This window comes from Ictidomys tridecemlineatus, chromosome 2, assembly GCF_052094955.1.
Source record: "Ictidomys tridecemlineatus isolate mIctTri1 chromosome 2, mIctTri1.hap1, whole genome shotgun sequence".
Lineage (NCBI taxonomy): Eukaryota > Metazoa > Chordata > Mammalia > Rodentia > Sciuridae > Ictidomys > Ictidomys tridecemlineatus.
The window spans coordinates 175,858,541-175,884,145 of NC_135478.1; the positions used below are offsets into that span (position 1 = coordinate 175,858,541).

A 25,605-nucleotide genomic window follows, 5' to 3' on the forward strand; every position below is an offset into this window, starting at 1 on the left:
GTCCACAAAGAGAGTGTTATTCAAAATTTACTCTTTGATCCATTCTTGCATTAATTAGTCACAGAAATCCCCTTCTAAAACAAAGACTAATAAGAGTAATTTCATCTTTTACGTATAATTCTGAGACATCACTGTAAATACTATTTAAAGTTCTGTACCTAAAATACATGCTCTTAGAAATTTTTGAATACAGATACATAAAGCAATTTCTCCTCTAGTGAAAGATTCCAGACTAGTTTGGGGGTTCTTAAACCTGTTCATTCAGTTACCAAGTTCATTTCATAAGCATTTACTCACCGACTACTCACCGACTACCGTGTTCCAAGAACCACATACCAAGCACAGGAGAATTGGATGATGACTCACACACTACTCCATCTTTGGGAACTCACAAAGTGCATGATGTTAAATATTGTAACAAAATGATGAAGGAAGAAACAATATCAACTTGAGATATCCAAAATAACTCAGAGGAAGTAACAGCCAAGCCCTGAACACTGATACTGGTCCAAAAGCAGTTCTCAAAGTAAAGCCCACAAACTCTGGCAGCCCCTGAGAATAAATAATTCTAATTGACTTGTCTAATGACAGTTCAATACCAATAGTGGGCAAAAATGCTAGTGCCTGAGTGTGCATTAAGTCAATAATCCCTAATGGTACTAATAATCACTTTTTTGAGAGAGAGATACTGGGGATTGAACCTAGGGGTGCTATACTACTCAGCTACATCTTCAGTCCTTTTACGTTCCTTGAGACAGGATCTTGCTAAATTGCAAAGACTGGCCTCCTGAGATCTTCCTGCCTCAGCCTCTCAAACGGCTGGGATCTCAGGTATGCACAACTATGCCGGGCTTCACCACCATCTTTTAAAATGTCCTTACTGGAGTAAAAACCTTTTTTTTTTTTCTTCTTCTCTTTTATTAATCTCTACCCTTAAACATGTATCTTTGCAAAATTCTGTGACAAAATATGAAAGATATACAAAGAATTTATGCAACACACCACAATATGGTGGCTATCTCAAGAAAAAACACTTGGGTAATTGAATTCTGAGCTCATCATTTTTTTTTCATAAAACACTATTTTTACTTGATAGGCTACAAACTATGGTTTTCTAGAGTTGGATATATGGCAAACATTTTCTAAAAACAGAATGTTGCAAGCCTATCAATGAAAGGGAAACAAGATGACAGTATTTTTTTTTTTTTTTGCCAATGATAACATTATTCAAGCTTTCAAGGGAATATTAGAATTTTGTAAAATTTGTGTCTCCACATGACAGGTCTCAATGATTAAATATTTTTCTGATGAGGTATTAGTGAATTATTTTTAGATTTTGTATAATAATGCCTGTCAACATTTAGATATCCATGAATATCGGAATAATTCAGTAATTCAGTATTTTCCAAATGATCAATATATGATGTTATAAAATCACAAACAGGGATGGGGGGAGCCATTCAAAGAGTAAAAAAAGTAAGAGATACACTATAACAGAGTACAAAAATTTCATATGGTGATATGGTGTTTTAGATTCAATAATACAACTAACCTTCCTTCTAACCCTTGCCAAATTTTAGTGTAATACCAAGGAATATCCACAATTACCTGAACAAGTTAATACTCTTCTAATTAATACTCTTCTATATATCCAAACCCAGATTCTCTTCATATACTTTAATCAAAATAATAACCCAACAGAATAAATGAAGCAAATACAAAAATCCAACTATCTTCTATTAGGCAGATATTAAAGATATTGCTAAATATGTAAAATAATGCCACTGTTTTCAGTTTAAAAGAAAAAATTTTTAAAAGAATGAAATTAAAACAAAAGAAACCACTGAAAAAAATTGACAGAACAAAAAGTTGGTTCTTTGAATAAATAAATAAAACTGACAGACCCTTAGCCATGCTAATGAAGAAGAGAGAGAAAACTCAAATTACTAACATATGTGATGAAAAAGGAAATCACAACAGACACTACAGAAATACAGAAGATAATTAGAAATTATTTTGAAAACTTGAACTCCAATAAAATAGAAAATATCGAAGGCACTGACAAATTTCTAGAGTAATTTAATTTGCCCAAATTGAATCAGGATGATATACACAATTTAAACAGATCCCATTTCAAGTGACGAAATAGAAGAAGCCATCAAAAGTCTACCAAGAAAAGCCCAGGACCAGATGGGTACACAGTCAAGTTCTACAAGACCTTTAATAAGAAGAACTGATACCAATACTCTCCAATTTATTTCAGAAAATAGAAAAAGAGGCAGCACTTCCAAACTCATTCTATTAAGCCAATATCACCCTGATCCCAAAACCAGGCACTTCTCCCTGGTGAGCTGTGAGACCTGTGGGTCTGCTCCTTGACTTCCCTCACAGGATGGCCCCCAAACGCCAATCTCGGCTCCAGTCTCAAACAAAAAACCCAAACTGCCTGCCGCCCCTAAACAGGCGGATTCATCAGCCTCTCTGGGTTTGACAAAGGGAGAAAAAGAACAAGAAACAATTGAACATATCAATGAAGTACAAAATGAAATAGACTTAATAAACAAGCCAGTGAGGAGATATTGAAAGTAAAACAGAAATATAACAAACTCCGCCAACCATTTTTTAAGAAAAGGTCAGAATTGATCGCCAAAATCCCAAATTTTGGGGTAACAACATTTGTCAACCACCCACAAGTGTCCGAACTGCTTGGGGAGGAAGATGAAGAGGCGCTGCATTATTTGACTTTATAATTTGAATTTGAAGATATCAAATCAGGTTACAGGATAGATTTGTATTTTGATGAAAATCCTCACTTCAAAAATAAAGTTCTCTCCAAAGAATTTCATCTGAATGAGAGTGGTGATCCATCTTCAAAGTCCACTGAAATCAAATGGAAATCTGGAAAGGATTTGACGAAAGGTTCAAGTCAAATGCAGAATAAAGCCAGCAGGAAGAGGCAGCATGAAGAACCAGAGAGCTTCTTTACCTGGTTTACTGACCATTCTGATGCAGGTGCAGATGAGTTAGGAGAAGTCATCAAAGATGATATTTGGCCAAATCCATTGCAGTACTATTTGGTTCCTGATATGGATGATGAAGAAGGGGAAGGAGAAGATAAAGATGATGATGATGATGATGATGATGATGATGATGATGATGATGATGAAGGATTGGAAGATATCGATGAAGAAGGGGATGAGGATGAAGGTGAAGAAGATGAAGATGTGATGAAGGGGAGGAAGGAGAGGAGGATGAAGGAGAAGACAACTAATTGAAAACTGATGGATTCCAACCTTTCATCTTTCTTTTGTTTTTTTGTTTGTTTGTTTGTTTGTTTGTTTGTTTGTTTAATTCAGTCCCTGGGAGCAAGTTGCAGTCTCCCCCTCCCCACTTCCCCCCACTCCCTTGTGCTCAGTCGCCCTGTTTTTGAGGTCTCTTTTCTCAAACCATGCTTCTCAACTTATTTTGGGGGAAAATACCTTGAGCAGAGTACAATGGGAAAAGGATCTCTATACCTTCTGTTCTAAATTCATTTTTATCCCTTCCTGTCTCAAAACAAAAAAACTGTATGGAATCAACACCACTGTGCTCTGTGGGAAAAAAGAAAAACCTTCTGCTACTTTCACTCTGCTGGAAGCTGGAGGGTGCTAGGCCCCTGTGTAGTAGTGCATAGAATTCTAGCTTTTTTCCTCCTTTCTCTGTATATTGGGCTCAGAGATTACACTGTGTCTCTATGTGAATATCGACAGTTAGCATTTACCAACATGTATCTGTCTACTTTTTCTTGTTTAAACAAAGAAAAAAAAAACTTTAAAAAATGGGGTTATAGAAGGTCAGCAAAGGGTGGGTTTGAGATGTTTGGGTGGGTTAAGTGGGCATTTTGACAACATGGCTTCTCCTTTGGCATGTTTAATTGTGATATTTAACGGACATCCTTGCAGTTTAAGATGACACTTTTAAAATAAAAGTCTCTCCTAATGATGGCTTGAGCCCTGCCACTCAATGGGAGAATCAGCAGAACCTGTAGGATTTTATTTGGAATTGACATTCTCTATTGTAATTTTGTTTATTTTTAAATTTTCTTTTTTGTTTTCACTGGAAAGGAAAGATGATGCTCAGTTTTTTTTTCTTTTTTTTTTATTGGTTGTTCAAAACATTACAAAGCTCTTGTCATATCATATTTCATACATTAGATTCAAGTGGGTTATGAACTCCCATTTTTACCCCATATACAGATTGCAGAATCACATCGGTTACACATCCACATTTTTACATAATGCCCTATTAGTAACTGTTGTATTCTGCTACCTTTCCTATCCTCTACTATCCTCCCTCCCCTCCCCTCCCATCTTCTCTCTCTACCCCATCTACTGTAATTCATTTCTCTCCTTGTTTATTTTCCCATTCCCCTCACAACCTTATATGTAATTTTGCATAACAATGAGGGTCTCCCTCCATTTCCATGCAATTTCCCTTTTCTCTCCCTTTCCCTCCCACCTCATGTCTCTGTTTAATGTTAATCTTTTCTTCCTGCTCTTCCTCCCTGATGCTCAGTTTTAAACGTTAAAAGTGTACAAGTTGCTTTGTTACAATAAAACTAAATGTGTATACAAAGGATTTGATGCTTTTTCTCTCAGAATAGATATACTTTTAATATGACCTTGTATAATAACATCATCGTCAAACTTTGTCACCCTAACTTCATATATTTTGATACGCACTTTGCAGGATGACCTCAGGGCAATGTGGATTGACTAAAGGGATTTGAATCAATGTCTTAATGTCTCCTTAGCTGGGAAACATGGGTACAATTTGTTATTGGTTTCTGAACATGTCATTTGGATAGTAGAAACTCAAAACTGAGTTATGAGTGATACCCTTGATTTTTATCTTAAATCGGCAGTTTTTAAAGTGGGTCTTCAATTACCTGGATATAGTAGTGCTTTGCTGCCACCATCAAACAGTTCTGGTGCTCTAATGCCAAGTTGTTCGTAGCACAGTAGCTGGCATGTCTTCACTGGCTCTATAAAGTGTGGCCAAGAAGATGGGCTCTCAGAGTAAGAAGTCCGTGCTGGTGGTCAGGAAGAACTTTCTGTGTCAATTTTAAGTCCCTGGTATCTGGCATAAATCTCTCCAACGCCACTGTGTGGACCTGGGTGGGATGATGGACTCTGCTCTGTCTGCTCAATGCTGCTGTGCAGAGAGTAGCATTTTGAAAAGCTACTTAGTGCATAAGCTTTTTAATGCTGTAAAATACAGCTGAAATTAAATGCCACTTTTTCAAAAGTGAATTAATAGACAGCCTGGTCAAATTCAAAACTTTTTGTTGTATAAAACTTTATATATGGAACTATTCCATCAATAGGCAAAGTGGAACCAAAATCTGTCTAGATGGATAGTATGTAATTTCTGCACAGGTCTCTGTTTAGTAAACACATCACTGTATACCGGTCAGGAATCTTGCTCCAATAAAGGAACATAAAGATTTTTTTTGGGGGGGGGGGGAATAATAAAATAAAATACCTGGGAATCAATTTAACGAAAGAGGTGAAAGATCTGTATAATGAAAATTAGAATCCTAAGGAAAGAAGTCAAAGAACACCTTGAAGATGGAAAGATCTACCTTGCTCTTGGATGGGCAGAATTAATATTATCAAAATGACCATACTACCAAAAGCACTATACAGATTTTATGCAATTCCAACCAAAATCCCAATGGCATTCCTCATAGAAATAGAAAAAGCAATCATGAAATTCATCTGGAAAAATAAGAGACCTAGAATAGCTAAAGCAATCGGTAGCAGGAAGAGTGAAGCAGATGGCATCACTATACCAGACCTTAAACTATACTACAGAGCTATAATAACAAAAACAGCAATGGTATTGGCACCAAAACAGACTGGTAGACCAAAGGTACAGAATAGAGGTCACAAAATAACAAAAAAAATTACAATTATCTTATATTAATGACAAAGGTGACAAAAACATGCACTGGAGGAAAAATAGCCTCTTCACAAATGGTGCCAGGAAAACTGGAAATCCATATGCAACAGAATGAAATTAAACCCCCTATCTCTCACCATGCACAAAACTCAACTCAAAATGGATCAAGGCCTTGAGAATAAAACCAGAGACCCTGCGTCTAATAGAAGAAAAAGTGGGCCAAATCTCCATCATGTTGGATTAGGCCCCAACTTCCTTACTAAGACTCCTTTGGTGCAAGAATTAAAATCAAGAATCAATAAATGGGATGGACTCAAAGGAAAAAGTTTCTTCTCAGCAAAAGAAACAATCTGTGAGACGAATAGAGAGCCTACATCTTGGGAGCAAATCTTTACCCCTCCCATATCAGATAGGGCACTAATCTCTAGGGTATGTAAAGAACTCAAAAAGTTAAACACCAAAAAAAAACAAATAACCCAATCAATAATCGGGCCAAGGACTTGAAGAGACATTTCTAAGAAGATAATATACAATTAATCAACAAATATATGAAAAATGTTCATCATTGCTAGCAAACAAAGAAATGCAAATCAAAATCACTCTAAGATTTCAATTCACTTCAGTCAGAATGGCAGCTATTATAAAGACAAACAATAATATTGGTAAGGATGTGGGGGAAAAGGTACACTCATATACTGCTGGTGGGACTGCAAATTGGTGCAGCCAATATAGAAAGCAGTATGGAGATTTCTTGGAAAATTGGGGGACTGGGGTTATAGCTCAGGTGGTAGGGTGCTTGCCTCATATGCACAAAACCATGGGTTCAATCCCCAGCACCACAAAAAAAAAAAAAAAAAAAAGGAAAATTGGGAATGGAACCACCATTTGACCCAGCTATCCTTCTCCTCAGTCTATACCCAAAAGACTTAAAAACAGCATACTACAGGGACACAGTCACATCAATGTTTATAGCAGCATAATTCACAATAGGCTAAACTGTGGAACCAACCTAGATGCCCTTCAATAGATGAATAGATAAAAAAAAAGTGCATATGGAATATTACTCAGCAGTAAAAGAGAATAAAATCATGGCATTTGCAGGTAAATGGATAAAGTTGGAGAATATAATGCTAAGTTGTCCAATCCAAAAAAAAAAAAAAAAGTCGAATGCTTTCTCTGATATAAGGAGGCTAATTCACACTGGGGTTGGAAGAGGGAGGATGGAAGGATTAGATGAACTCTAAACAGGGCAAAGGGGTGAGAAGGGAAGGGAGGGGGCATGGTAGAAAAAGATGGTAGAATGAGATGATACCATTATCCTGAGTACATGTATGAAGACACAAATGGTGTGAATATACTTTGTATACAACCAGAGATATGAAAAAGAATAAGAATTGTAATGCATTCTGCTGTCATATATAAATTTAAAATAATTTTAAAAAGAGAGACAACAAAGTTGGAGAACTGACACTATCTAACTTCAACACTTACAGTATGGATATGGTGGCGCACACTAGTAATTTCAGCCACTTGGGAGGCAGAAGCAGAAATAGCCTAAGTTCAAGGCCGTCTTGGACAACTTGGTAAGCCCTTGTCTCAAAATTAAAAATAAAAGGGCTTGGGGCTGTGGTTGTTGTCCAGTGGTAGAGCACTTGCCTAGTACGTGTGAGACACTGGATTCGATCCTCAGCACCACATAAAAATAAATAAAAGATATTATATACATCTACAACTAATACTTATTTTTTTTCTTTCTTTTTTTCTTTTTTTAGTAGGGAGACTTGGGATACAGCTTAGTTGGTAGAGCGCTTGCCTCACATGCAAGCCCTAGGTTCAATCCCCAGCACCACCAAAAAAAAAAAAAAAAAAACAGAGCTAGAGATGCGCTGGGTTCAATTCACAGTACTACAAAGCTACAGCAATCAAAACTGTGTGGTACTGGAAAAATGACAAGTAGATTAATGGAAAACAAACAGGCACACATTGGAAGGCATTAAAATAGAGAGAAAGATAGTTTCTGCTGACTGGTGTTCTGCTGTCTGCCCTGGGGCCTCATGGGCTCTGAAGGAGGCCTCTCCAGGGAACTTTCTGTGGACAGTGGATGGGAGATCGCCTTAGAGCTGCTTCCTGGGCATTCCTGAGGTGGCCTCTGGGTTTGTGTATCCAGAGCTGTTTGGATATAGCTTCTTTAAGCAACAGGACAAAAGTGGACAGATTGAATTGGAAGCTCTCCCCTCCACCCCCCACTTAGGAGACCTGCTCCCCACAAGGAACCCTCAGGCCACCTTCCAGAGGTGTGACTAAAATGCAACAATTCCACCCCCACATGCATCTGTGAGGCATTTGGGGGTGGTTGCAGACACAAGGATGGACAGAAGGACACATCTAGACCTCAAGATGCCCCTGTCCCTGGGCAGCTACTTAGCCTCCTGTTTGTTTTGGTGACACCCGTTTCATGGGCAATGAAACAATGTCTCAAAAGGGACTCTGAGTAATGACCTCACTTGTTAGGGGCTGAGTGAGGTGCTTCAGCCTGACCAGTTTGTCTCCCAGAACAATTTTGGGGGCCTGACAGGTGGGCCTAGATACTACTACATACCTATCAGAATGGCCAACTTCTGAGATGGGTGTGGTGGCACACACCTGTAATCCCAGTGGCCTGGGAGGTTGAGACAGGGGGATCACGAGTTCAAAGGCAGACTCAGCAACTTTGAGAGGCTCTAAGCAACTCAGTGAGACCCTGTCTTTAAATACATAAAAGGGATGGGGATGTGCCCCAGTGGTTAAGTGCCTCTCAGTTCAATCCCAGGTACCAAAAAAAAAAAAAAAAAGAATGGAGGCTGGGGTTGTGGCTCAGTGGTACGGCGCTTTCCTAGCATGTATGAAGCACCAGATTATAAAGGTATGATGTCCATCTACAACTAAAAATAACAACAACAAAAAAAGAATGGCCAACTTCCAGAACACCGATAGCACCAAATGCTAATGTGTGTGAAACAAAAGCAACTCTCTTTTCATTGCTGGTGGAAATAAAAAATGATATAGCTACCCTGGAAGATAGTTTAGTAGTTTCTTATAAAACTAAAAATATTCTTCCTATACAACTGAACTCCTTGATGTTTACAGGTTTATTCAAAATTGCCCAAATTAGAAACAACTGAGATATTCTTCAGTAGGTAAATAAAAAAACTATGGTACATCCAAAGAAATGCTACTCAACTCAAAAGAAATGAATTTAATAACATTCTTATATTTTCTTCATGCACTCATACATTAATATTAAAAAGACTTTTTATTGGTACATTGTAATCATACATAATAGTGGGATTAAGGAACATGTATCCAAGCAACTATTTCATTATCAAGAGAAAATTAAAAACAAAATAAAAAAAAAATGCTTAAAACAATTAAGTTATAACAGGACAAACTGTAAAATAATGTGGGATAGAAAAATATTTTTTAAATTCTTATGATGCATGAAATATTCAAATAAAATTTTAATACGGAAAAAAAAATGAGCTATCAAGCCAAAGAAAAGTTTGGGGGAAACTTAAATGCTACTACTAAGTAAAGAAGCCACTCCAAAAAGATGACATAACTGTATGATTCCAAGTGTATGGTATTCTGGAAAAGGCAAAACTATGGAGACAGTAAAAAGATCAGTGGTTGCCAGGAGTTAAAGGGGTAATAGAAGTGAGTGGACAGAGCACAGGATTTTCAGGACAGTGAAACTATTCTATATGACAACATAATAATAGAAATGTGTCATTATGCTATTGTCCAAATACATAAAATGTGTAACACTGAGCATGAGCCCTGAAGTAAACCATAGAGAATGGGTAATCATGATGTGTCATTGCAGGTCACTCTGGCAGTGGTTATAATGGGGCAAGCTGAACAAATACAGGACAGAGGGCATATATAAAAATCTCTATTTTTCTTTCAAATCTGCCGTGAATTTACAACTGTTCTTAAAAAATTTATTTAAAACATTATTCTTATATGACCATGATATAATCATTTTTAAAGAAAACAAAGTAAAAAATTAAAATAAAAAATATATACCCTAAGAATACCGTCAAAAAGCTTTAAATACTCATATAAGTCCTTACGTTAGTCAGCTTTTCATCAGTGTGACCAAAATACCTGACAAAAACTTAGAGGAGAAGTTTATTTTGGCTCACAGATTCAGAGGTTCAGTCTATGGTCAGTCAAGTCCATTGCTCTGAGTCTAAGATGAGGCAGAATATCATGGTTCAAGGACATGGAGGAGAAGCACTATCCACCTCATGGCAGCCAGAAAGGAGGATCACAGAGAAGATAAACCCTTCCAGGGCAAACACCCCTGTGACCAACCTCCCCCAACTACATCCCACCTACCTACAGTTACCACCCAGTTAGTCCATTCAAACTAGATGGACTAATTAGGTTACAGCTCTCAGAATTCAATCACTTTACTGCCAAACATTCCTGCATTAACACAGGAGCTTTTGGGGTACACCTCATATTCAAATCCATAACAGACCTATCACTGAAAACTACAAATGTTACTGAAGGTAATTTTAAAAGACCTAAATAAATGCACATATACACTGTGCTGCTCATAGAGCAAAGATTCAATATTAAGATGTCAATTCTCTCAAATTGATCTGGGGATTCAATACAATCTCAATCAAAATCCCAGCATTTCTTTCACTTTGTAAAAGTTAACTTTGAAAAAGAACATATTCAGAGAACATACATCATCTGACTTCAAGGGTTTCTATCAAAAAAAACTGTAGTAATCAAGACAACATGGTACTAGTGTCAAGAAAAACAAAATAATGGAAGAGAACAGAGAGCAGAAATGGACCTCACATACATGGTGAATTAATTTGACAAATGCAAAAGCAGTTCAGTGGAGAAAGAATAGTCTTTTCTAAAAACAGTGCTGGGAAACCTAGATATACATTTGTTCAAAAAAAAAAAGTAACTGATCTACACTCCATGCACTAAAATTAGCTCAAATATTATTACAAGCCTAAAAGGAAAATCGAAAACTAAAAAACATGCTGAAGACAAACAGGAGCTGGGCTGGACAATGATTGCTTAGAATTGACACCAAAATATATATAAGAAAAAATTTGCAAATTAAACTCCATTAAAATTAAGAACTTCTATTCTTCAAAAGATTACCAATAAAATGAAAAGATAAGTCACAAAATAAAATATTTATAAATCACATATCTGATAAAGGGCTTATATCCAGAATATATCAAAAGAACCTCAAAGCCCAAAAATAAGAAAACACTAAAAGTTTGAAGGTTCTTAATACAAAGGAATTATAATATTTGAGGAGATGGAAATGCTAGTTACCCTGATTTAATTATTATACAGTGTATGCATGCACTGAATTATGATATTGTAGCTAATAAATAAATACAAACAGTATAAGTCAGTTTAATTTTAAATGATAGTTATTATTTTTGAGGAAAAGGGAAAACATAGTGACTCAGAAGGAGAACAAGGGAGATCTTTAAATTGCTGGCAGTGATTATATGGATGTGCTCATGCTTGATAATTCAATTATCTACCCATGTAAATATGTGTTTTTATATATAATTTATACTTCAATTAATTTCTTTAAATTAATACATAAAATTTTAAAAAATTTAAACCCAACCCATGGAAACTGTTTAAACTTATGGTCTCCATAAAACCAAACTAAGCTCATATGATTTCTATGAAAGGAAAAACAAGCTAAAAACACATTTCTTTTCCCCATTCAGCAATCATCACTGAGTGTCCACCAGGTGATAGCTGGGCCCACACCATGCCTTTCCTTGAACCATTAGTATCCAATAGAGTGAGGTCAAACCTATTTGGAAACTGTATGGACAAGAAACATATAACTCCATTATCCAAAACAACAGATGCAGTTACTAACCCAAACTCAACCAAAGATCAGTTATATCAGACAAGACCCCCCAATTTTTCTAATCCTCAGTTACTTCAAATATAAACTGGAAATTTATAATATTTGCCCCATTCTGCCTTCTGAGTATCAAAAGAATAAAATAAAAAAACTTTGAAACCATAATTTTTTTTTTTTGGTACCAAAGATTGAACTCAATGGCACCCAACCACTGAGCCACATCCCCAGTCACTTTTTGTGTTTTATTTAGAGACAGGATCTCACAGAGTTACTTAGAGCCTCACTAAATTGCTGAGGCTGGCTTTGAACTCTTAATCCTCCTGCCTCAGCCTCTCAAGCCACTGCGATTACAGGTATGCATCAACACAACCAGCAACCATAAAGCTTTATATAGTGACATTTTTATGAAAATAAAGTAAACAACCCCAGTTTTTAAAAAAATAGTTGAAAGATCTGAACAGACACAAATCAAAAAAAAAATTTAAGAATGGCAAATAAGCACATGAAAAGATGTTCAACATCATTAGTCATTTGAAAATGAAAATTAAACAGCAAGGGTTGGGCATGTAGCTCAGTGGAAGAGTACCTGCAGAGTATACTCAAGTGACTGGGGAGGTTGAGGCAAGAGGATCACAAATTTGAGGCCAATCCCAGCAATTCAGCAAGACCCTGTCTAGAAATGAATAAAATTTTAAAAGGCCCGGGGAGGGGCTAGGGTTGTAGCTCAGTGGCAGAGCACTTGCGTAGCATACGTGAGGCACTGAGTTCGATCCTCAGCACCACATAAAAATAAACTAATAAAATAAAATCCATCTACAACTACAAAAAAAATTTTTTTAAAAAAGACTACAGTGAGCTGGGCATGGATGATGGCACACGCCTGTAATTTCAGCAACACAGGAGGATCTCAAATTGGAAGCCAGCCTCAGCAAAAGCAAAGCACTAGGCAACTCAGTGAGACCCAGTCTCTAAATAAAATACAAAATAGGGCTGGGAATGTGGCTCAGTGGTCAAGTGCCCCTAAATTCAATCCCTGGTACCAAAAAATAAAAAATAAAAGATTGCAGTGATAGTTTCATGGGTGAATTTGTATGTCAAAACCTTGTCCAGGAGGGCCCATGTACACCTTTAATCCTGGTGACTAGAGAGGCTGAGGCAGGAAAAATCAAAAATTCAAGTCTAACCTTGGCAACTTTGTGAGTCACATCCCCCCTACTCCCCTTGCCCCAAAAAAGCAGGATGAAGCTTAGTGTTTGGAAAGCACCCCTGGGTTCGATCCCCAGTATCAAAAAAAAAAAAAAATTGCCAAATGTAACAGCTTATGGTCTGTCAACTGTACCTCATGCTACCAAAAATCCTAAACAAACAAAAATGTATGCAAATGGACTACAAGGAATTATAGAGGAAAATGAGAGGAGCACTCTATGAATGTGGGTAGCAATGCTGGTTCATGTTCAACAACTTTATTTTGAAATATGCCAACCAAAATTTCAAGTAAAAAGAATGTATATCATTTAAATCTCATCTAATTCCAAGAGTCTTCAATGGCATATAGTGAAAGTGTAGTAATAAAATCATTAAACAAGTCAAGCACGGTAGTGCATACCTATAAGCTCAGCAACTCAGGAGGAGGACTACAACCTTAAGACCAGCCTTAGCAACTTAGCAAGACCCTCTCTTAAAATAAAAAGGACTGAAATGTAGCTCAGTAGTAGAGCATTTTCAATCCCCAGTACAAAAAAAAAAAAAAAAAAAAAAAACCTGAGGCAGTAAGGTTATAGGCAATTAGAATTCGACAATAATTTTCAAGAGATAATTACAAAGAGTGAAGTCATTCGTAAAATTACCCTTTTCCCAAAGATAAAAGCAACTTTAATTTTTTCGTCAAAAATATCAGCTAACATCACTTGCATTTTCTAAAATCTAACATAATTTATTTGATGTTCCTTCACTTTTCCTCATCTTTACCCCAAGTGTCAGGAGTTTGATTATTTTCACTTTAGAGTCCTATTCAATTTCTTTCTTTTCCTGTTGTTATCGTTCTGAATCTGAAATCTTATGGCTTCAAATCATTTTTGGAATGAGACCAAACACAAATTAATTATTACAACAGTCTCCTAACTTACATCCTTACCTTAAAAGTTTCCTCATTCTAATGCATTCTTTTTTTTTTTAAGAGAGAGAATTTTAATATTTTTATTTTTTAGGCAGACACAACATCGTTGTTTGTATGTGGTGCTGAGAATCGAACCCGGGCCACACGCGTGCCAGGCGAGCGTGCTACCGCTTGAGCCACATCCCCAGCCCCAAATGCATTCTTGATAATAAATATATTTATAATTTTTTAGTTATACATGGACAAAATATTTTTGTTTATTTTTATCTGGTGCTGAGGATCGAACCCAGTGCCTCACATGTGTAAGGCAAGCCCTCTGCCACTGAGCCACAACCTCAGCCCTTTTGGATAACTCTTTTTAAAGTGGCTTAGCATTGCTCTCCTAAGGAAGAATCTTTTTGTGTGTGAACTAAGGACCGAACCCAGGGATACTCTACCACTGAAACTACACCCCCATCCCTTTTTATTCTGATATAGGGTATCATTAAAATTGCTGAGAATAAGCAGTCCTGCCTCAGGTGCCTGCATAGCTGGGATTACAGGAACACAGCCTTGCTGGTCTGATGAAGAATCTTAAACTAGCTCTTCTACTAACAAAAGCTGCATCTCAAAAGAGACATGGAGACTGTACATAACATGCCCTCATGCCACCTATTCTTAATGTGGTCACTTCCTGCATCACGTTCACTTGAGGATTTCTTGCAATTTGGGCTCAGAATCTTTGGGGATGAGGGACAAAGAATTTTTAGCTTAGATGAACCTTATATAAACTAAGACTTAAAAACCTATCACTACAAGAAAGGTACTTTCATGAAGGCTTTACCTAGATCCTCCATTTTATCTCCCAAACATTCCCCAAATGAAACATTCTACCCTAGACACACCAAATCACTTTCTGAACCCATCTTGTTCTTGCTTGACTCCATGACTCTACAAATGGTTGTTCTTCTCTCACTGGAAGGTTACACACTTTAATTTTGTCATCCTCCTCCCACACAGCCCCACATGCTCCAGCCATGGGTGACCTGGATGTGGAAAAGCAGATAAGCTTCAAGTAACCAAGGAAAGAAGAAAGAAGAACAATGGAATATTCCAATTATAGAACAGGAAAATGGTAGTCAGACTCAAAAAGACACAAAGAAATAAACATCAGGGCTAAGATCCACATAAAAATGACATGAAAAACATGCTAAGGGCCCCTAATTTTTTCCCCTGAAAGTCCCACACCTGCTCTCAAGAAGCCTTTGCATATAGGATATATATGTGTTGGGGTCTTAAGAATTGGAGAGGGTAAAGGTTAGAAAACCACAAAAATGTGTGTTCAGCTGTCAAGTTCCCTATGAGCATTTAGTCTTCTTGAAAAAAGAATCCTTATTCATACACCTTATTCATAGCTTTTCATCTCTGTGACCAAAAAAAACCTGAAATAACTTAAAAGAAGAATCTTAAGAATGGGCTCATGTTTTCAAAGGTTTTAGCACAAGGTCACTTGCTCCATTGTTTTTAGGCCATGATAAGGCAGGGAGCTCCTGGAACAAAGCTGATACCCCGGTGGCCAAGAAGAAGAGGATAAAAGAAGAGGGAGGAGGTGAGGACAAAACCAACTGGTCAGAGCAAGAGCACACGCACACCCATGACCCACCTCCTAAAGTTTCCCACCTCCCAACAGCACTACCAGCTGGGGAACAGGACATCAACACAGGAAATTTGGGGGATATTCTACAACATCCTTAATGCATTATTTGATTTCCTACACATTTTCTGACTTAATGTTGAATGCATTTCCATTTCACCACTTTGTTTCAAAACACTTTGTTTCAAAACAAGTCAGGCCCAGTGGCACATGCCTATAATCCCAGCTGCTCAGGAGGCTGAGGCAAGAGAATCTTGAGTTTAAGGTCAGCCCCAGCAACTTGGCTTTGCACTAACTCAGCCAGATCTTTGTCTTTAAATAATTTTTTTTCTTTGTGGTGCTTGAGATTGAACCCAGGGCCTTGTGCATGCAAGACAAGCACTCTATCAATTGAACCCCAGCCCCTTAAATAATTTTTTTTTGAGAGAGAGAATTCTTTTTAATATTTATTTTTTAGTTTTCGGCGGACACAACATCTTTGTTTGTATGTGGTGCTGAGGATCGAACCTGGGCTGCACGCATGCCAGGCGAGCACGCTACTGCTTGAGCCACATCCCCAGCCCATAAAATATTTTTAAAAGGCCTGAGGATGTGGCTCAGTGGTTAGGAACCCTGGGTTCTGGCTGGGGTTGTGGCTCAGTGGTACAGTGCTTACCTAGCACACATGAGGCACTGGGTTCAATCCCCAGAACCACATTTAAAAAAATTAAAAACTAAATAAACAAAATTAAGGTATTATATCTACAACTAAATATAAAAAATCTACATCTACAACTGAAAATAAAAAAACAAAAAACCATGGGTTCAAAAAAAAAAAAAAAACAAAAAAAAACCTGCTGGATTCAACAAGATTATCAGGCGTTAATAATCTTCTCCCAAACCTATGCCACTTAGTTTACAATATCATATCATTCCATTTTTCAATAGCATTCCCACCAGAGTGGGTAGCAAGTGTTTTTTTCAAAGACCAAGACAGTAAATATTCCAGACTATAAATACTATGCTCTCCATTGCAACTGCTCGATTCTGACCTTCTAGACACAAAAGGGTAAGGATAACATGTAAACAAGACATATGTGGCGTATGCCTGTAATCCCAGAGATTTGGGACACTGAGGCAGAAGGATCGTTCAAAGTTCAAAGCCAGCCTCAGCAACTTAGTGAGACCGTGTGTCAAAATAAAAAATAAAAAAGGGGCTGGAGAGGGCTGGAGTTGTGGCTCAGCAGTAGAGCACTCACCTAGCTAGTGCGAGGCCCTGGGATCAATCCTCAACACCATATAAAAATAAATAAATAAAATAAAGGTACTATGTCCAACTACAACTAAAAAGGGGGTGGGGACTAGAGATGTGGCTCAGTGGTTAAGTGTCCCTGAGGTTCAGTCTTTGGTACCAAAAAAAAGAATCTGACTGTAATGCAAAAGTTTATTTATGGACAACGGTATCTGAATTTCATATTTTTATGTCACAAAATATTCTTTTAAATTTTTTCAGTCATTTAAAATATAAAAATTGGGAACTGGGGTTATGGCTCAGTGGTGGAGTGCCTGCCTAGCATGTGTGGGGTGCTGGGTTCCATCCTCAGCACCATATTAAAAAAAAAAAAAGGGTATTGTGTCCATCTACAACTAAAAAGATTTTATCTTGCAGGGCATACACACACAAGGTGACAGGCTATATTTGTCCTACAAGCCAGTTTGTAGACTCCTATATACCTAATTTAAAGATTCAGCTGCATAAACCTGCCATTATTTCATATTTCCAAAGCACCACAATTAACTTTATTTGCAAGTCTTTTTACTTAGCCTCAACTGTATGATGGACTCTGGGAAGTGAACAATTAGGCAATTCTTTTGACTTAAACCCATTCAATTTCACCCACACAGGCACTTAAAAAAAAAAAAAACTTGCTCAACTAGTTTCTGATTTAAAACAGTGAATAAAGAAAAAGGGAATTTTAAAAAGCTGAATAAATGGAACAAAGAACAATTATACTGTTATACTGATGACAAATGTCTAAAGAGTCCATTATGATGTATCTCAATTCTCAGTCCTAACTTGTCTCCCACAGATCCCAAAACTAAAAACCAAACTGTAGATTTTGAGTTTGATAATGAACTATATTAAACTCATCCTCATATTTTAAAGAAATGGACAAGACTAGACTAAAGAAGTTACTATGATCAAGTCCACTGCAAGAAATGAGAAAACACCTAATGTAAATTACGATAATAAGATGCAACACTGGGCTGGAATTGTGGCTCAGTGGTAGAGCGCTCGCCTAGCATAGGCAGGACCCGGGTTTGATCCTCAGCACCACATAAAAAATAGAGGCATTGTGTTGTGTCCATCTCCACCTAAAAAATAAATATTAAAAAAAAAAGATGCAACACAACTGAAACACTGATTCATTTGTTCATTTATAAATATTTTATGCATGAAGAAGTCAATGTATTTGGAATAAAAAGTTGAAGAAAGAAATATCCAAAACAGACACATCAGTTGTCTAGTGTCGTGGCTATTAGCCATATGTGACTATTTAAATTTAATTGAATTAAGAGTGAAGATATAGCTCAAAGGTAGAATATTTGCCTAGCAGGCACAGGGCACTGGGTTTGATTCCTAAGGACAGCAAAACACAAATTAAATTAAACCTTCAGATGCACTAGCTACCCTTCAAGTGTTCATAGAGCCCACTTTATTGAATATGCACATCTGGTTTAAAATGTTATATACTTTCCTATCTCAAAAAAAGTAAAGATAAAAATGAAATTTAACTTCTTTTATTAATAGAAGTTACAAAATATTTACCACCCACCTCCTTATAAAGTACCCCATGATGGTCTTCTTAAACATGTGTTTATTTATTATTAACTGGAAAAACTTCCTCCTAGGCCAAAACATACAGCAAAATAATCATCAAATGCTTTTATCAAGGTGTTAAATTTTCTACTCATTCAGGATTTCATCGTCAATAACTTTCAGCTTCCTTATTAGCTCCCAACCACTCTCAATTGTACTTGCAGTATTTCCAAACTGCACTATTTCCTTGTCCTGGAAAGTGAAGAATTCTGCACTCAGCTGATTTTTACCCAACTCTTTTTAAGCTGAAAACAGCTATTCCTTGTGACCTCTGCCCAATACCTGGCATATAAAAGGTATTCAAATAATTGTTGCATGAAAGTCAACAAACTATGGACAACGGTATCTGAATTTCATATTTTTATGTCACAAATGGTGATGTCAAAATAAACCAAGTCAGACTGCATTTCACAACTCTAGGTATTAACAGAAACAAGGTCTCTAAATCTATGAAAAATTAACCAAGCAAAGCCTTTAGCAATTCAATGAGATTGTGTCTGTAAATAAAAAATAAAGAAGGGCTGGGGATGTGGCTCAGTGGTTAAGCACCTCAGATTCAATCCCTTTTAACACACACACACACACAAACACCAAAAAAAGTAGAAAATAAGTCGGGCACAGTGGCTCACGCCTGTAATCTCAGCAGATCGGGAGGCTGAGGCAGGAGGATCACGAGTTCAAAGTCAGTCTCAGCAATGGTGAGGCTCTCAGCAACTCAGTGAGTCCCTGTCTCTACATAAAATACAAAATAGGGCTGGGGATATGGCTCAGTGGTTGAGTGCCTCTGGGTTCAATCCCCAGCATCAAAAAAAAAAAAAAAAAGTAGAAAATATACATAGGGAAGAAAAGTACTGCAAATTACCCCACAAAAGTAAAATTAATGTTACTTAGCTGAGAGACAGACTGCGTTTTAAATAAATATGTGCAAATACAAGGGAATATTATGTTCATCTTTAAAGATAAAAGGAAATATTACAAATACACACATACACACACAAAATCCAAGCCAAAAAAAAAGAGAGGAAATTCTCACATGCTACAACATAACAAATTGCTTATACTTTATGCTATTGTACACACACAAAATCCAAGCCAAAGAAAAAAAGGAGGAAATTCTATTACATGCTACAACATTTCAAAATGCTTATAGTTTACACTACTATAATTGCATACTTAATAGCTATTAAGATATATATTTTATGCTGTTTTAATCACAATAAAAATTTATAAATTATTTCTTTTTTGTACCTGGAATTGAACTCGGGGGCACTTGACTACTGAACCACATCCCCAGCCCTATTTTGTATTTTATTTAGAGACAGTCTGAGTTGCTTAGCTCCTCACCATTGCTGAGGCTGGCTTTGAACTCACAATTCTCCTGTCTCAGCCTCCCAAACTGCTGGGATTACAGGCGTGCACCACCATACCCGGCCTATAAATATAAATTATAGATTATAGATTACAGAAAACTGGTTCTGTCATAAGCTTTTACGTATTTTTCTAAAAAGAAAACTGACATGTATTGAATTACTTCCAATTATCTCCAAAGAGGTATCTATGATATTTTGTTGCTACTGAAGCTTTCTCCTAAAAATATTGAATAAAATAAACTCTGGAAATCTTTACAAAGGTATCTTGCTACAATATATTTTAACAATACTCTGTAGGCAGTGTCAATTTCCACTATAGGAAAAAGTAATAAGCCGTCTCATTCACTTGAAAAGCAAGTTGTTTTCATAGTAGTAATTAGTGAAGAAGAAAAAAATGTTAAACAAAGCTCTAATTACCAAAGGGACAGTTTCAGTTTGGGATTATGAAAAGGTTCTAGGTGGTGGATAGTGGTGATGGTTGCACAATAATGGGAATGTACTTAATACCACTTAACTCTGTTTAAAAGGGGCTATGGTGATCAATTTTATGTTATGTATATTTTAACAATAAGAAACTTAAAAAAAAAAAACACTCTGCCTTTAAACATTCTGTATGAATTAAGAGGAAGTTTCAGGCTGGGGTGTAGCTCAGTGGTAGAGTGTTTGCCTAGCATGCTGAAAGCCCTAGGTTTGCCCCCCAATATGTTGGGGGTGGGGTATTCACAAAGGTCATTTGCATTAAGTCACGTGTGTTAATTCATTCATGCAATTACTTCTAAACTACCCCTAATAAAGACATCTCAAATGTCACAATTACCCATGAAAGAGTTATCAAAATCGAAAATTTTCCTGGAAAACCTATACACTTTTTCAATGAACCCCTAGAAATAACATAAAATCTGAGTTATCAATGAGAATATAACTACTTGACAAACTTAATTAAGACACTATTTGATTCAGAATGTGTTAAATATTTTCTACACAAACTACTTCTGCAATCAGTGATATGCTTTTAAAAAGAAAAGTTTACTGATCTGGGGTTGTGGCTCAGTGGTAGAGCTCTCCATGCGAGACCCTGGGCTTGATCCTCAGCACCACATAAAAATAAATAAATATATTGTATCCAACTACAACTAAAAAATAAATATAAAAAAAGAAAAGTTTACTGAAATATACCAAAACTTGCCAAGAACATATGAAGCAATTAGAAAGAGAATAATATAATAGTAGCATTAAATTACAGCCACAACTTAATACTCTTATACCATCAAGAGTGCTTCATACATACCTATGTAAAAGTCCTAAGGTCAAGTACTGATCTAAAGTCCAGAAACACACAACAGAATGGACATGAGCAGGAACAGGAGTCTTAAAAATCACTATTTATTAAGCAATGCCTGGTCTAATGTGCAAGTATTATGCTGAATATATCATGTGAATTCTAATTTAAACTTCACAGTAACCTCATGAGGTTGGTGCTATAATTAATACTGTTTTACAAATGAGGAAACTGACTCACACAGGAGTTAAACAACTATTCAGATTACATAGCTATTAAATGAAAGGACAAGAGTTAAGAAGCCACATCCATTAACAAAGTCCATACCACTTTCAACAGAGCCCAACTTAGGTATTTCATCTAGTTACTATCTCCTTTTTTTTAATATTTATTTTTTTAGTTTTAGGTGGACACAATATCTTTAATTTACTTTTAGGTGGTGCTGAGAATCAAACTCAGTGCCTCATGCACACTAGGCGAGCACTCTACCACTAAGCCACAACCCCAGCCCTGCTATCTCCTTTATAACACACTGAAAAGACTGCAGTTTTCAGTGCCTATTTTCCTGGAGGAAAATAGAGGATTGGGGAGGATAAACCACACCTTTCAAAGGAAAGCAAACAGTGAAGGTGGTCAGGAACCCAAGTCTTCTAACTTCTCACACACTGCTTTTCCTTCTCAATTATACTTTACCAAGGTGATGGTTTAAAAAATATACTCACATATTAACATGCCTCCCTTTAAAGGGCACAACCTAATTCTCCCTTGAGTGTAGGCTACACTCAATAACCCCTAGAGTTGGTCATAAAAAGTACTGCAGCCTCCTCCTGGATCCCTCCCAAATCACTCCTTCTAGACAAAGCCAGCTGACAAGTCATGAGGACACTCAAGGACAGGACCCCTTGGTAGGAAGCAAGGCCTCCTGCCAACAGCTTGGAAGTAGATACTCCAGCCCCAGCCAAGTCTTCAAATGACTACAACCCTGAGCCAGAATCTCACTGCTAGTAAGCTGCCTCCAAAATCCTAACACATAGAAACTACAAAATGAAAAATGTTTTTATTAAACTACCAAATTTACAATAATTCATTACATGGTAATAGGGAAATAATACAACTGGGAAAGAAGACATAAAAAACACAACCTCTGTGTGTGACTGACACCTTGCCATCTAAATTGGCAGTGAAGAAAGTATAGGCCCTGCAGATCACATTAATAGAAACTATGTGACTTGGAATAAGGGACAATCTCTCAAACTTAGTTTTATCATCTGTTAATATGAAAGATAGTTAAGTTCTTCATTTTAAATACACTCCCCATTTTACAATAATCTCTCCACTAATCTAACCTTTCCAGAGTCACTATGACAAGTAAATGGAATAATGTGACCCACACTTGGCATGGTACCTAACATGCAATAAAGGGTTAGTAAATGTTTATTGCTACAAATCTTAATTCTTTAATCTGCTCTCCACTAACAGCTTCCCCAGGCTTACGGCCAAGCTTTTAAAAATTTCCAATTCAATAGGGAACACCTCCATTGCTGCTCTAAATTCTCCAAAATATTTTTCTCACTGGTCTTCATTAAGGTCATTTGTTCTGCTGTTGCAAGACACTCATCTAAATCTGCCCCTTCCTATGGCTCCCAGAGAATAAACAAACATAGTTCTCTTCGTATTTCTTTTACTTCTGCTGCTCATTGTCTCTCTGCCCCTTCAAATGCAGTCTAGTCTCTCAAAGTTATCTCCTTGGTCCTCTTCTTGATTCTCACCCTCGAAAATGAAAATGGCCTTTTTTATGGATAACTCCCCTACTCCACCTATCATTTGATTCATAGATCCCAATCTTCATAAGCTTAATACTTCCATATAAATACCCCACACTTCCAACTCAACAAAAACTAAACTTTTTCCCTTTATGCCTTTTTGCTATCTTCCCCATTCCCAACCCTGACCCTCTCTCTGTATTAATAGATCAGTCTCCAAAGTCATCAAGGATGAAATGTCCAAAATCATATTACAATCTTTCCCCATCTGCTTTCAACATATTAGGCACCATGCTGGATGCCAGAGACACATGGCATGCAGCTGTGTACTGCCCCTAGGAGCTCACAATCTAGCATCTAATTAGTGGCCAATTTCCTAATGAGCCCACCTGTGCAAAGGCCAACATTTCCATCCCATTCGTTTGTATTCCTACCACAACTATCCATCCTCTCACCCCTGGGCACTAACAGCATTCTAAAAACTCTCTCCAAATCTTCAACCCACACCCTGCCTCAATCCATCCTTCACATCAGTTACCAGTTGTATTTCTCAGCAGGTGATCATGCTACTCAGATCCTCAAAAATCTGCAATGATCCCATTGCTTATAGAGAAAGTAACAATTCCCTGACATTACCACGATAGTGCTTTCTGATTTTTCCATTCAAATCATCTTCTGCAACCTCCTATACTTTCCATATGTACAGAGAGACACGTAGGGCATCTCCCTCTCTCCTTAACACTCATGTTTCTTTTTACCTCAGTAAAAAGAAAAAAGGCGGGGGAGGGGGGGCACCTAGGGATATAGCTCAGTGGTAGAGGGACTCCCCAGTACCACAACAAAAAAAGAAAGAGAGATAAAGAAACCTATACCCTTAGAATATAACATCCTCTTGGCTATAACCATCAACACAATTGGCTGATTCTTCCCTTAATTTTACAAAGTGCAATAACTATACTCCTATTTGCTAACATTCCATTCCACTTTATGTCACTGTTGTTTACTTGTCTGTCTTTATGAATAGGTCATAAATCCCTCACTACCATTAATTAGCTGGGCAATCCTAAATCATCCTGTTATCTGGTGGGATTAAGCAACTACTAAGGAACTCCCAACTCCAAAGTTCCATAAGAATGACTTATTTATCACTTGAAAAAGGCAGTATAGCATAACTAACTTAGTGAGACACCATCTAAAAAATACAAAGGGCTGGGGATGCAGTTCACTTTTTATTTTTTACTTTAATACAGGATCTCTCTAACTCACTTAGGACCTTGCTAAATTACTGAGGCTGGCCTCAAACTTGCAATCCTCCCACCCCAGCTTCCTGAGTTGCTGAGATTAAGGCATTAGCCACACCATCCAGCAAAAAGTGATTTTTCAACCTTGCCCAAAATATATTTATTTCACAAAACAAGGAATACCACTGTAGGCGACAGAAACCAAAATAATTCTTTTTTAGATCTTCTACCTATAATTCTTATACCATGATTAGAAAAATTTAAAATAACCAGGAGCAGTGGAACACACCTGCAATCCAGCTACTTCAGAGGCTGAAGCAGGAGGATCTCAATCACAAGGCCAACTGAAAAACTTAGGGAGCCTCTGTCTTAAAAAGGGGGTTGTGGAGGGCTGGGGTTGTGGCTCAGCAGTAGAATGCTTGCCCAACACTCGCTCAGCACATGCGAGGCCCTGGGCCCGATCCTCAGCACCCCATAAATAAATAGACAGATAGCTAGATAAAGGTATTTTGTCCAGCTACAACTAAAAAACAAATATTTTTTTAAAACGGGGGGGAGGGGGGGGGAGACTGGAGGGCTGGGGTTGTGGCTCAGTGGTAGAGTATTTACCTGGAATGTGTGAGGCACTGGGTTCAATTCTCAGCACCAAATATAAACAAATGAATACAATTAAAGATCTGTCAACAACTAAAATTTTTTTTTTATATTTATTTTTTAGTTCTTGGCGGACACAACATCTTTGTTTGTATGTGGTGCTGAGGATCGAAACCGGGCCGCACGCATGGCAGGCGAGCGCGCTACCCCTTGAGCCACATCCCCAGCCCCTAAAATTTTTTTTAATTTATAAAAAAAAAAAAAGTGGGGGGGGGGGCGCGCTGGAGAAATGTAATCAGTGGTGAGGGCCCTGGGTCCAAATCCAAAAGAAGAAGGGAAAGAAAAATTAAGAATTTTATCATAATTAAATTAATAATTTTTAAAAACAGCTGGAACCAACCATTTATTTATCACTGTCTTAATCCCCTCCCTTCCCCCTTAGTCAAATGTGAAACCACAGACCTGACAGAGTTCACTTGCTGTAAACAATGACTATTTCTTCATGATGTCTAGAACGGATGGTAACTGTGCTGTTCTGAACTCACTTTGAGAACCTATGCTAAATTGACATAGCTCTTCTAAGTAACTTATGAAGGTGATAAGAAAAATAAAGATAAGGTTGACCAAAATTAAAAAGCATACTTATGTTAGATGCTTAATAAAAGTTTATAATTTCATAGCTTTTCTTTCTTCCCATTCTAAAAATTCCCAAAAATACAACTGAAACACACACAAAAAAAACTACTACTTACACTTATGATGTACCATACAAAGGATAAGTATTATCTCATTAATCCTCATGTCTCCTTACTCTGAAAAGTAGGTTTTATTAATCTACTTTAGGAAGAAGAAGAAATTGAGCCTTTTAACCATTTTTTTATATACTTTTCTT

The 25,605-nt window shown here is 37.1% G+C and overlaps 1 protein-coding gene and 1 pseudogene across 9 annotated transcripts in view; one reads left to right on the forward strand and one right to left on the reverse strand.

The window, feature by feature from the left end:
• The window catches only part of Srpk2 (SRSF protein kinase 2), a 227,807-nt gene that overhangs the window by 188,298 nt on the left and 13,904 nt on the right, over positions 1 to 25,605 (reverse strand). The window lies entirely within an intron of this gene.
• On the forward strand, positions 2,393 to 3,275 carry LOC101964743 (protein SET-like; annotated as a pseudogene).